This window comes from Dromiciops gliroides, chromosome 4 (genome assembly GCF_019393635.1).
Source record: "Dromiciops gliroides isolate mDroGli1 chromosome 4, mDroGli1.pri, whole genome shotgun sequence".
NCBI lineage: Eukaryota > Metazoa > Chordata > Mammalia > Microbiotheria > Microbiotheriidae > Dromiciops > Dromiciops gliroides.
In genome coordinates this window covers 424,922,833-424,936,897 of record NC_057864.1, presented here as the reverse complement: position 1 = coordinate 424,936,897, position 14,065 = coordinate 424,922,833, and the positions used below count along the sequence as shown (strand labels likewise).

The 14,065-nt window shown below is 41.1% G+C and overlaps 1 protein-coding gene across 4 annotated transcripts in view; it reads right to left on the bottom strand.

Moving 5' to 3' along the window:
* Positions 1-8,326, bottom strand: part of SLC35A3 (solute carrier family 35 member A3) — a 58,229-nt gene extending 49,903 nt beyond the window's left edge. For 2 of the 4 annotated variants that reach the window (XM_044005381.1, XM_044005384.1), the window contains exon 1: positions 8,005-8,116. The gene's annotated coding sequence lies outside the window, so the exon portion shown is untranslated. Of the gene's footprint in view, positions 1-8,004 lie in introns of all 4 variants that reach the window. The other 2 variants (XM_044005385.1, XM_044005382.1) reach the window with 2 other exon arrangements.
* Between the last annotated feature and the right edge of the window lie 5,739 nt (positions 8,327-14,065).

Genomic DNA, 14,065 nt, shown 5'->3' with positions numbered 1-14,065 from the left:
ATAGTAGGCACTTAATAAATCTTCAATATTACTTTTAACATTTAACATTTAGGTAACTAGGTGGCACAGTGTGTAGTGCTAAACTTGTGAGTCATGAACACTTGAGTTTAAATCCTGCCTCAGACACTTACTAGCTGTGTGACCTTGAGAAGTCATTCTCTTTTTTATAACCTCAGTTTCCTTATCTGTAAAATGCAACACTACCTACCTCATAGGGTGGTAATAAGGACCACTGGAAATAACACATAAAAAATGTTTTGTAAACCTTGAAGTAATATATAAATGTTAGCTATTAATATTTGTTATTCAACTGTGGCCCTCATATTTATTCCTATCTGTGCTATCTTTTACTGTAAATTCTTAGAGGTTGGGGACTAAATCTGACAGGACACTATTTGGTCATGCAGGACAATATGAAAGAGGTCTGTAAGAAATGCTTACTGGGGGTAATGATTAAACCAGGGTTGTGGCGCCTAATACAATGACAATTAAGTACTTCAGTAAGTATTCAATCAATTAATAAACTTTTTAAAGCTGTGACTATGTCCTAGACACTGGGGATACATACGCAAACCAATGAAACAAACTTTTCTCTCAAAAAGTTTTCTTTACAGGACTGAACACCTACATGTTATACATGTAAAAAAAAGTCACTTCAAATGTTATTTGAATGCTACAGTTGCTTTATTCTAAGAATGAAGATTCAATTCTCCCTTTTGAGTTTTTGTGGCCTTTCTTTCAAATTGTTACAAACTTCCTTTCAAAAAAAGTAGATATAGGGGCAGCTAGGTGGCGCAGTAGATAGAGCACCAGCCCTGGAGTCAAGAGGACCTCCAGCCTCAGACACTTAACATGTAACTAGCTGTGTGACCTTGGACAAGTCACTTAACCCCAATTGCCTCACCCCCCCCAAAAAAGTAGATATAATTTCATTTGTTGGTATTAACTCTTTTTTACTTTCCTATATAACCTAACAAATGGCTTTTCAAGCCAAAACATAATTATTACTGAATAGTGGGAAGATGTGAATAATAACTAGTGCAGGTCATCTATGCCTGGTGATTTCTGAGTGTTGTGGACACCCCTGGTCTCAATTACAATTCTTTGATTCACTGAATTTATCACAATTTCATGTTGGATGTCAAAGACTGTCTTTCTTTGTCTTATTTATATCCCTAGCACTTAGCACAGTGCCTGGCATACAGTATATGCTTAATAAATGTTTACTGAAAAAAAAAATAAATAAATGTTTACTGAATTGATATTTTGAATACTGAATGGATACTTTGTTTCAAGAACAAACAGGAACTGGAAAATACTTAAAAGTTAAGATCTTCCAGTGAGAAGAGTTGTTAATTGATACTGGGGGTTTTCCCCCCATTTAAAAGGTTAATAGCTAAGCACATTATACAACTTTTTACTTGTGACTTCAGATATAACAAATGCTAAATTATGTTCCCTCAAAAGTGTGTTTTGAGCAAGCATGCATGTGCATGCACGCACACACACATACACAATATCTTGAAATGATATGGTTATCCAACAATAGGCAAATAACAAAGTTCATATTTACATAATGCTTTATGGTTCACAGACATTATTATCCTCACTGCCTTGGAAGACAGGCAATAGAAGTATCACTATACTTATTTTATAAATGGGACCTAGGTTCTGGTAACTCCAAGGCTCAGATTCTTCCTGCTAATTTATCCTTCCTCTGCAATGACATAGACATAGAATTCCAGTAGATTCCAGTTACTCAACTTTTCTTCCAAGCAAGTCTTCAATGATTGGTTTCTAAAGCACTCTCTACTAGCTATCTCCCTAAATTGAATTCCTTGCCACATTTTTTTAAAGAGGTATGGGGGAGGAGTCCTCAGCTTTCCCTTTTTCTCCTACAGTCCCCCCAAATCAGGCTCTCTCCTTTTTAGAGGGCTTTAAACTACATGGAAATGAGGAGTGCACTATAACCAAGGATTGTTGCTAAATGTTCAACAACCAGCTCTCTGGAAAGGAAAAAATATAAGCATGACAGTTTTAAGTTTAATCTGCAATATTAACATTTTCTCTATCACTTTAAGACTAGACCATCAACAAAATAATAAAGCCCTGATTTGTAGTTGATCTCCAAAGTGCCACAGTTCACACTGAAAATTTAATAATCTCAAAAGCCAGCATGAGATGCCTCTAGCACATCATTGACTAAGAAAGAGGTAAGTTTACAAAAGCAACTCAAGTTCTCTCTGTAAATGTGCAGAAAACTAGGCCTAACTCACTTTTTTCCACCCTCCCCTTCAGTCCGAATTGAATCCCTTCTTCCAGGTCCATCTTGGGAAGGAGCCAGTCAAATCCTATCTAGACTAAATGCTGGATCAAACAAGGTTTCTAGCAGATGGACTTGGTCTGGCATGGCTGCAAAACAGTTTCCCTCTCCATTCCTTAGCTCTAAGGATTGATGGTCTAAGTATGCAGCTTTCTTTGGATCCTCCCACCCCCCACCCCCATGGTTTTTCAGGCCTCACAACTGCCTGCTCACAGACATTGCTGGTGTTAAGGGAGGAAGGGATTACCTATTATAATTTACTATACAAATAAGGGTGTGTTTCCTCCCCCAGTTGTAAATCTGCATTGAAGGGAGACTTGTGAAACACTGATCAGGGAACAGAAATCATTTGGAGAAAGGGAGGTCACTGGAGCATAAAGTGGAGCCATAGAAAGAAAAATGATCATTGGCTTGGGAGTCACCTGTTATGTCCACCAAAAGAACACAAGCTTGAACAGGAAGAAGCAAATTAATCTAGTTAGACTTTTGCTGTAGTGAAAGAAACACAGTCCCTGTAATCCTTGGCCAGAGGTCTACCAGGATAACAAGTGAAGAAGCCAAAACCTAGAGGATAGAACTATCCACTACATCTGAATACTGACTTTGGTATGATGAAACCAACCAAGGCCAAAAGAGAAATAAGGGCAAGATAGAACTTTCAGGGGCCAGTCTCACTAAATACTTACAGGGTGAAATAATAGCAAGCTTCTTATTCTGGGATCTAGAATCAAGAACAGGATTTCAACAGGTCCAGAAGCTGTTCTATGGTGAAGTAAGTCTATAAATGCCTTGCTTCAAGAGAAGATTCAATGGGGGCTGGAGGGAGAGAAAGGAATGCAGCAAAGGGGATGGATACCTACTGTAAGCCTGGGGCTCCAACAACATCTGGAGTTAAATTGAGGAAGCACATTCTAAAAGGGTTAAGTCAAGACATTTAGCAGCTTATCAAACTGAATCTAGCATCCAGTTCAAGCAGGGGAAAACTAGCAAAACTCAAGGATAAAACAAAGAAGAGCTTTACCCAGACTAAAAATAGGAAATTAAGAAAGTTAAATTACTAGTTCCTTGGTAAGGATTAACTGGTAAAAGTGTAAAACTTCCCCTTATTTTAAATCCATGTAAGCTTTCTTTGTAATATTTGGTAATGTCTCAAAAAGAGAACTGTGTCATGTTTTCAGAGAGCCTGGAAAGAGAAAGTCTTCATCTTTTCCAGAAAAGCTGGAAAGGCCTGGTTCATTATGAACCAAAGCCAAGAGGGGAGGCAGTGGCAAGAAACCAAACTAAGGTGCCAACAAGTCAAGCTATAAAGATTACTGAAGAAAAAGAAATGAGAATCTCAGTGTAGACTTAAGACTTGGGGAACCTCCACCCAAGTTCCCTTCCTAAGGGAAGAGAAAGAGTACCCACAGATTAACTTGCGTTTTCTTGCTCAAATTTATATCACCTGATGAATTGCCCTCGTTTCCAGTTAGTAAAAGAGTTGCAATAACACCATGGAACCAACAAACATCATTCCTCTCAACCAGCTGCTAATTCTACTCATCAATCTAGTTAACTAATATTTACCTAGCACTTAGGTGCAAAGCACTGTGTTAAACACTTTACAATTATCTCATTTGATGCTCACAAATAAGGTTCATCTGATCCTCAAATATAAATGTTATTATTATCACCATTTTGCAGAAGAGGAAACTGAGACAGTGGTTAAGTGACTTGTCCAGGGTCACATAGCTACTAAGTATCTGAGGCTGGACATTGCCCAATGTTCATGTTGATTACTCAAGGCTAACTTCCTCTCCCCAGTGGAAAGTTTTTAAAAAATTGAAAATACAGTAAATAATAATAGAATATGCTTTACAACCACTAATAACAGGGCCATACACCCCCCTCAAGCACCTCTATTATGAAGGAATACAATATATTTATTAGTGGAAGCAATTTCACCTTTCAAATACTAAACAAAATTAAAACTGAGGATGATAAAATAGCTTTGTTCTAAATCCATTTGCAAATACTATTAATTTTGAGACCAAGAGAAAATATGTAATACATTTTTAAGGCAATTCAATTTCAATTCAGTCCAACAATTTTTTTTAGTAATTACAACGTTTCACCCACTGTGCTGGATACTAGTGATACAAAGAAAAAAACAGTCACTGTTCTAAAGGCATTTCTAGGGATTTAACATACACATAGAAAAGCAAATAAAAAGTCATTTCAGGGAGCACTGACAACTAGGTGGATCAGAAGACTTCTTCAGAAGGTGGTAACTGAGGCAAGCTTTGAAGAAGGCAGAATCAAGGAGAAAGTACATTCCAGGCATAGGAACAGCCCATGCACATACATGGATGTGGGAAATAGCATGCCAAGTCCAGGAAACAGCTAATAGTTTTGCTAGAACATAATAACAGCAGCAACTTTATAGAGTGCTTTATAAGTGCTTGCGAAACACTTGATGTAATTGGAGTTCATGTGAAATGCCAAAAGAAGTGGGAACCTGATTATGAAGGGCTTTAGGTACCAGAGGAGTTTGTATTTCACCCTACTAGCAACAAGGGACAACAAAGTAATACAGCCAGACCCATGATTTAAGAATATTAATATGACAACTATATCGAATACGGATTAAAGAGAAAAGAGTCTGAAGTAGGGAGACCAAAAAGACCACTACTGAAATAAGCCAGGCAAAAGGTCCTAAACTAAGATCTTGATGGTTTAAGAGAGGAGCATGCATGCAAAAGACATTGTGAAAATAGACTCACTAAGTCTAAGTAAAGGGGAAGAATCAAGGGTAATTGTGAGTTTGCAAACTTAGGTAAAGAGGGATGTGGAAGAGAAATAGATTTGGGAAAACAGTAATGGGTCTGGTTTGGGGATATGCTGGGTAAAATGCTGGTAGTACACCTAGGTGGAGTTTTCAAGGAGGCAGCTGGCAATTGGATCTGGAATTAAGGGAAGGGTTTAGGAAAAGATATACAGGGGCAGCTAGGTGGCGCAGTGGATAAAGCACTGGCCCCGGATTCAGGAGGACCTGAGTTCAAATCTGACCTCAGACACTTGACACTTACTAGCTGTGTGACCTTGGGCAAGTCACTTAACCCTCATTGCCCTGCCCCCCCCCCAAAAAAAACAAAAAACAACAACAAGATATACAGATTTTGGCGTCATCTTCATTAAGATGGTAACTGATTACATAGGAAATATTAATATCACTAAATGAGTAGAGAGCAGGAAAGCAGAACCAGGACAGATTTGGGAGGAGGATGGGGAAATTGAGGGGGCAAGGAAACTGAAGCAAATATATGAGAAAAGATATACAATAACAGCTTGAAGTGATGAAGGGATCAAGTAAAGGGTTTTGTATTATTTTGTTTTTAGGGTAGATCTAAGCAGGCAGGCAGGAATCAATGGATAAGGAGAAATTAAAGATAAGAAAGGGAATGATGGAGAGGGCAAGCTCTAGAAGTGACAGGACAGGATAAATGAAAAATAAAAGTAGAGAAACTGGTCCTACCAAGAAGGACTACCTCTTTCTCAGAGACTGAAGCAAAGGACAAAAGAATGAGGAACACAGAACAGTTTGGAGGTGTGGAGTGAGGTCAGGAGAAGTCACTATTTTCTTAGTAAAATAAGAAGTCAGGTCCTCTGTGGAGTGTGAAAGGTGATGAAAAAGTGTAGGGGGATGGATTGAGGATACAAGACTGGCATGGCAGCTGATGAGAGCAGGATAGTGGATCAGGGAAGATTAAAAGGACTGCCCTACCTATAGCAGTGGGGCCTCAGTTTGTAGCAGTTGGAATGGGCCAGAAGCATTAAAATAGGAATGGGAAAGGTAAACGGCAGAGGTAAGACAGTGCTAGGTCTTGGCAAAAGCTAAATTTCAAGAGTAAAGTATAGTGTATATACTAAGTATGAAGATATAAAAATACAGCCTCAAGAGTGTGGAGAGAAAAATGAAGCCAGAGCAAGGGTGCCAGACTAAGAAAACAGGAAAGGATGAAGGAGCTGGGGGTCAAGGTGAAGACAGAATAATTTTAGGAAGAAAGAATGGAGGAGATGGAGAGAGAGAAGAGCAAGAGGGAGAGAGAGAGAGATAGAGAAAGAGAGGGAAGGAAGGAGGGAGAGGGAAAGAGGGGGAGAGAAAGGGAGAGAGAGGGAGGGAGAGAGGGAGGAAGAGAGAGGGAGAGAGGGAGGGAGAGAGGGAGAGAGAGAGAGAGAGAGAGAGAGAGAGAGAGATTGATTGATTGGTTTTGGAGTCATAGGCAGTGGATAAATGGGACTGGAAATTAGTTTACATGAATGGCTACTCAAAGTTAACAGAGTTATATTATATAACTCATTGGGGCCTATATTCTTCTTATCGGAGGTGAGTCACTCAGGTTAAAGCATACCATCTCTTCCCTTCCCTCCACTCTCCCAAATCAAACACTTCTAAGAATGACAGGCTTGGAATCGGGAAGAAAAGTTAGTTACTCTTTCAGGGTCTAAGGCCAATGTAGGAAAAGTCACAGCACCACAAACTACTAGAGCCGCAAGAGCCTTTGGTGATCATCTATTCCAAACATTGATATAAAAATAGACCCTGAGAGGATAACTGACTTCTCTCCCACTGCCTCTGCCATTTATTAGCTGTGTGACATTTAACCAAGTTAATTTCTCTTAGTTTTCTGATCTATAAAATAAGGAGTTTAGAAGGTTTCCAAGGACACTTCCTATTCAAATATTCGAAGATTCTGAAACTACACACCACTAATCACTAGTAGACTTTATATTCTAAGAGGTGGCAAAGCTTTAGGGGACAGATTTTCATTCAGAAGCAATGGGTTCAAGTCCCGGCGGGGATAATGACTAGTTGTGTCACCCTTTGCAAATAACTTAACCTTTCTGAATCTCAGTTTCCTAGCCTGTTAAATGGGGATAATAGCAGCATCCACATAGCTTTTGGCATGTTGTCTCCCTGTGAGACTGTGTGCTCCTTGAGAACAGGGACTGGATTTGTTTGTTGGGGAGTGAGAGGAGTGGTTTACTTGGATGTAAAGTGCTCTGCAAACTTGAAAACACTGCACAAAGTTGCTATTATTCTACTTCACACACTATGTTGTAGCCAAACTATTAGCTATTTCCAGAACTCAACAAACTACCTCCCACATCCACGTATGTGCATAGCTGTCCCTATGCACCAAAGCTTGCCTCAGCTACCACCTTCTACAGAAGTTTGGGGGATTGGGGGTGGGGGTGGGGGGGTTGCCTTTCTTTGTATCTCCAGAGCTTAGCACACAGTGCCCAGCACATAGTAGGTGCTGGATAAATACTTGTTAACTTGACTCCCTCAGGAAGTTCTAAGAATCAAGTGAGAGAATCTGCAAAGAGCTCAGCAAGCCTGCAAGCCCCCCACAAACGCGAGCTATCGCTGCTGCCCACTCTGGGCAGGCCTCCCCCTCAGGGGGAGGCAATCACTGGCCCAACCCTACCCGGCGTGGCTGTGCTGAGAAAAGCATTTTTAAATGTCCCAGCTCTCACTCCTCCAAGTTCCTGCCGGCCGAGTCCACGGCGCCCAGCCCGCGCCCGCCCCTGGCTCCTGGCCGAGCCCAGCCACGACTCAGGGGGGTGGGTCACTCGCCGCCCCCCGCGGCCTTCCCCCAACTCCCGACCCCCACCACACCCCGGGCCGGCGCGCTCACCTCGGTGCGCACTGGGAGGCCCCGCTCCGCTTCGCGCGGAGCCCTGGGTGGCCGGGTCCGCCGTGTCCGCCCAGCCGCAGAGCGCCCAGCCGCCACCGCAGCTCCTCCCGCGCCTGCCGCCGCCAGCCCGGCGAGTTCTGGCGTTTCCGGGTTCCCGCGGTGCCGTTCCCCAAACGCTCCGGCGGCGCTCGCGACCTCGCGAACACAGTTCCTCCGCTGCTCCACCCCGGGGCCCTGACGAGCGCCCCCTGGAGTGTGCCTGCGTCTGGAAGGCCGGAGTGGGGCTCCCTTAGCCCAGCTGGGAGCCGGACTCACCTCGCTCCTCTACAGTGAAGTCTTCGGAGGGGGCTCGGGCCGGACCTGGGGTGCGTGTGTCCAGCAGCGCGGCCGAGGTCTGTCCAGAGCCTGTGCCTGCGGAGGAAAGGGCAAAGTCCAAGGGTTCAAAGAGCCCCAAGACGGGAAGGGGAAGGGGAGGCTCCCCAGAAGGCCACCCGATAGGAGTTAGGGGAGGATCCCGTGTCACCTTTACAATAGAAACCCTCAAAGCCCGCTTAGCCGAGCAACTGGATCCCTAAGGAAGGACTCACGGTCTGCAAGAGTAGAACCCACGCAAGGGGCCCGCCACCACGGACCCACGCAAAGCCCGAGGGGATGCCGTTAACCAATAATTCACTTACACCACTGATGTCCCCACATAATCCTCTGAGACAGACAGTGCAGGTATCACGATTCCCATTATACAAGCGAGGAGACAGGTCTCAGAGAAGCGACTAGTCTGAAATGTCCCAGCTACTAAGTATCAGAGAAGAGATTGGAACCTTCTTCTGTCTCTTGAGCCCTGAACTCAAAGCTAAGTGAACCAACATTTACTGAGTCCTTCCAGTCAGTGCCAACACTAGCGACACAAGGAATGTCAGAACAACAGTAACAACAAACAAACGCTCGCCCTGCCCTCAAAGAGCTCACATTCCAATGGGGTAAGAGGGGAAGGAGGACAACATACACACAACTACTGAGAAAAGAGCTGACCAGGGAAAGTGGAAAAGAAGTTCAGGGGATGGAGGGTAGAAGTCGCACCTAATAGCGATCTGCTCTGCCACCTTTTGGCACAGCTTTCATTTTTACCAGCTGTGTGACCCTGGGCAAATCATAACCTCTTTGAGCCACAGTCTCTTCATCTGTAAGAGAGGAATAATAGTATTTGTATATGGGTATATTGTGAGGAGAGCACATTGTAAAATTTAAAATGCTTTATAAGTGTGAATTATTCTTACTTTTTCTTGCCTAATCTTGGAATTGGAATCTCGGCACAAAACTGCAGTGTTGGAATGCTCAGATTTGGATTGTTTTTGTTTTTGTTTTTGTTTTTGTTAAAAATACTAGAAGGGGGGGCAGCTAGGTGGCGCAGTGGTTAAAGCAGCTGCCCTGGATTCAGGAGGACCTGAGTTCAAATCTAGCCTCAGACACTTGACACTTACTAGCTGTGTGACCCCGGGCAAGTCACTTAACCCCCATTGCCTGCAAAAAAAAAAAAATACTAGAAGGGGCGGCTAGGTGGCACAGTGGATAAAGCACCAGCCCTGGATTCAGGAGTACCTGAGTTCAAATCCGACCTCAGACACTTGACACTTACTAGCTATGTGACCCTGGGCGAGTCACTTAACCGCAATTGCCTCACCAAAAAAAAAAAAAAAAAAAAAGATCATATGAAAAATACTAGCAGCCAGGGCCAGCTAGGTGGCGTAGTGGATAAAGCACAGGCCCTGGATTCAGGAGGACCTGAGTTCAAATCTGATCTCAGACACTTGACACTTACTAGCTGTGTGACCCTGGGCAAGTCACAGCCCTCAGTGCCCCACAAAACAAACAAACAAAAAATCAGCCACACATACACACACAGAGAGAAAATTTTCTTAAAAAAATACTGGAAGCCAAAGGCTACCGTGTAATCACAGAAATCACCCATTTCTAGCCAAAGGATGATTTTCAAATGGCAGAATGGGAGATAAAAGAAGACTATACTTGCAAGGTCTTACCTCCTTTGGAAAGTCACTTAACATATTTAGGATGTAATAAAGTTTCTTCATCTATAAAATCAGGATTATAATACCTGCCCTGTACCCTTCCTCAATTCCCTCTACTAATTTGGATGTCTAATTCCATTCCTTATTCCCACCATCCTTTCCCTTTATTTACTTTATTTACTCACATTCCACTGAATGAAGCTAGGGAAAGTGAGTGGGTCTACCACAAATCAATGTTATCTAATCTCAACTGGGCTCCCATGTCACTAAGGCAATACTTTTTACTCCTTCCTAATAGATTCTTTAGCCTCCTTATCATTTCAACTGTTCTAAACCTCTTCTCAAGTTCTGTACACTGCCCCCTTCCCCTTAGTCTTTCAGATGAGGCCCTTCCCTCATACTTTATTGAGAAAAATCAAGGCCTATTTGTCCTAGAGCTCCCCTGTTCGTCTCACAACTCCCTGACATCATCCCCAACTATCTCTTTATGTATTTCTCTCTCTCTCTCTCTCTGGGACTTGGCTTCGAGACTCATTCAACTAAAACTGCTCTCACCAAATTTACCAATGATCTCAACTGATAAATAGATTACCTCTTCTCAATCCTCATTCCTTCTTTGTTTTGTTTTGTGGGGCAATGAGGGTTAAGTGACTTCCCCAGGGTCACACAGCTAGTAAGTGTCAAGTGTCTGAGGGCAGATTTGAACTCAGGTCCTCCTGAATCTAGGGCTGGTGCTGTATCCACTGTGCCACCTAGCTGTCCTCTTCTCATTCCTTCTTGACCTCTTTACAGCATTGGACAATGACCACCTAATCCTGGACACTCTTCTTTTTAGGATTTTGTGGCTACTTACTCTTAGTTCTACTCCTATTTGTCTGCCCATTCCTGGTCTTTTTGCTTTATGTGTCACACCCACTAGATTTGATTGTCCCTCAAGGCCTTTCTCTTCTTCCTAAGATATTTTACTTGGTAACCTCATTAGCTTCCATATATCAAATTATCTTGTCTATGCAGATGATCCCCAGACCTATATATCCAGCTTCAGTCTATCTTTGAAACTTTAGTCCCTCATCACTGATTGATTATATTTTCCATTAGACTATAAGATTAAGAACTGACACTGTTTCCCTTTGGTCTTTCTATCTTCTGTCTATCCCAGTGGCTTATGGTAGACACTTAATAAAAGCTTGTTGATGGAGTCAACTTAGTCAACAGTCATTTATTAATTAATTATTATGTGTCAGGCCCAAGGAATTCACATTCTAATGGGAAAGACAACATGTAAATAACAACGTTCATACAAAGTATATGTTCTGTAACTTGAAGAGTTGCATAGTGCACTTAGAGGCTATAACTTGTCCAAGATCACACAGCTTTATAGTTCAGAGACAGGATGGTGACAGCAAGTTGTTCTGGCTGAGAATTTTTATCCACTACCAATGTTGCCTCAGTATTATAGTGGTTGTGATGTAGGAGGCAAAAAAGAGGTTAACAGAAAAACCCAAGACCCAAGCTCTAATTTAGATCTGAGCTCTAAGAGGGATGCAGACCCTAGTTAATGGATAACATAAGACTTGAGTCTTCAAGAAGGGCCTAGGTTCTCATTACCCACATTAACCAGCACTTATAACAAGAACATAAAGAGGCAGGTCATAGAGAGCTTAACTATAACAATGATATACAGATAGGGCAGAGAAATTCAAACTGATAAATGAAAATATTTTGAAACTAAGCATGGGAATCAAAAGGTGACATGCACAGAAAAGGCTAAATATGTCCCCAGACTCACCTTATGACATATAAACCCCAAAAACACAGAGAAAAAGGTACCTGCCTTGGGGATTGGTTTAAGCCCTCAGGAACTCCAAATTAGGATAAGCCCTCCCCTGTACCTCCCTCAGGTAGAGATTATTATAATGAGACTGATAATCAATTTATGCATACTATAAATATAACTGTTTTTCCCTATTCAAGAGACACCTCCATGACTCTCCCTGTGGTCACTGACAATATTTCAATAAAACTTGGGAAACTGAGTCATTGAGTCTTATAATTCTTTTGGGATGACTCACAAATCAATTTGACCCTAAATCCATCCCACATCAGTAGTATGACATAATATCTTTAAGTTAAAGGTCCTTCATAAACTTAGTTTAAGCTGCCTGATTTTTAAACTTTAAAAAGTTGTAAATAAATTTTTATCTCTTTATTTTTTAAAATGTTAAAATAATTTTAAAAAGTAATTTTGCATTAGGAATTCTCTTCCTCCAGTTCCTCCCCTACCCGTTGGGTAGTCAAACAATAGGATATAAATTACACATGTGAAATCATGCAAATTAGCCATGTTGCAAAAAAACCCCGAACATAAAACAAGAAAAATAAAGAAAGTTAAAAAAAATTATACTTCAGTCTGCACTCAGAGACCATTAGTTCTCTCTCTGGAGGTGGATAGCATTTTTCATTATGGGTCCTTTGGAATTATCTTGGATCACTGTATTGATGAGAGTAACTAATTTTTTTCACAGGTGATCAAATTACAATATTGCTGTTACTTTGTACAATGTTCTGGTTCTGCTCACTTCACTTTGTATCAGTTCATCTAAGTCTTTCCAGGTTTTTCTAAAACCATCCTGCTCATCATTTTTCAAAGCGCAATAGCATTCAACCACAATCATGCACCACCTTATTCAGCCATTCCCCAGCTGATGAGCATCCTCTCAGTTTCCAATTCTTTGCCACCACAAAAAGAACTGATATAAATATTTTTGTACATATAAGTTCTTTTCCTTTTTCTTTGATCTCTTTGGGACACAGACTAAATAGAGGTATTACTGGGTTAAATGGTATTCACAGTTTTATAGCCCTTTGGGCATAATTCCAAATTGTTCTCCAGAATGGTTTGACTAGTTCACACCTCCACCAACTATGCATCAGTGTCCCCAGTTTTTCCACATCCCCTTGAGCATTTGTCATTTTCCTTTTCTATCATAATATCCCAGTTGATAGGTGTGAGGTAGTACCTCAGAGTTGGTTTTATTTGCATTTCTCTAATCAATAGTGATTTAGAGCATTTTTTCAAATAACTCTAGATAAGCTGCCTCCTTTTAACAATGTAACATAGCATTAATCATGAAAAATTGGCTAAAGAACTCAGTTCTTTTTTCTGAAGACCTTATTTGAATGTTTAGCTTCTGGGCCCACCTAGTAAAGCAATGGGGTGTTCCATTGTTTTTTTCCTATTCCATTTAGCTACACCATCCTGGAGCTGTTTCTTTCCCTTGGCCTATAGTATCCTAGGGTTGTATCAATACCAGAATTGTTTAAATAAAGAAGGAAGTTGTAAGGCTGATTCATGATTGCATTTTCCATTTTAATAGGCTGATTCATCATTATATTTTATATTGCTTCTTAAGGTGTGGTACTCCTTTTTGTTTCCTTTCTTTGCATTTTGAAAGCCTGACATTTGACTTTTAACTTGAACATTCAGTTCACTGCAGATTATGTTATTTGGCTAGCCAAAGCCATCTAGGCTTTTGTTGACCTACTATCAATACATTGTAAATGATATTTGCTTACCAGGAAAAAAAAGATCCTGTTTTATAATTCATTCTCTCTAGAAAGTTAGAGGACAAAAGTCTGTGAAATTGAAGGATAACATCATTCTAAACTTATAGGTGGAGTGGGAAAACTACTGAATTTGTAGTAAGAAAACTTCCATTCAAAGCCCAGATCTGCTACTAATTGTGAGAATCTGGGCCAGTCATTCTGAGTCTAAGTTTTTCTCCTTTGTAAAATGAGAAGTAATAACTAATTTTGGTCCCGGAGAATGAATAACAAATTCTTCTTCCTTAAAGAAGAGAGGCAAGGTATTCCAGTGACAAGAATATTGGAGATGCTATAAGTTACAGTCACTATATAAATTGTTTTTGCTTAACTGTTTTTGTTGTTAGTTTCTGTTTGGGGTTGGGGACTAGGTAGATCTAGAAATGACTGTGATAGGAAAACAAAAGACAGCAAGGAAACTTTGAGTGCTAGGC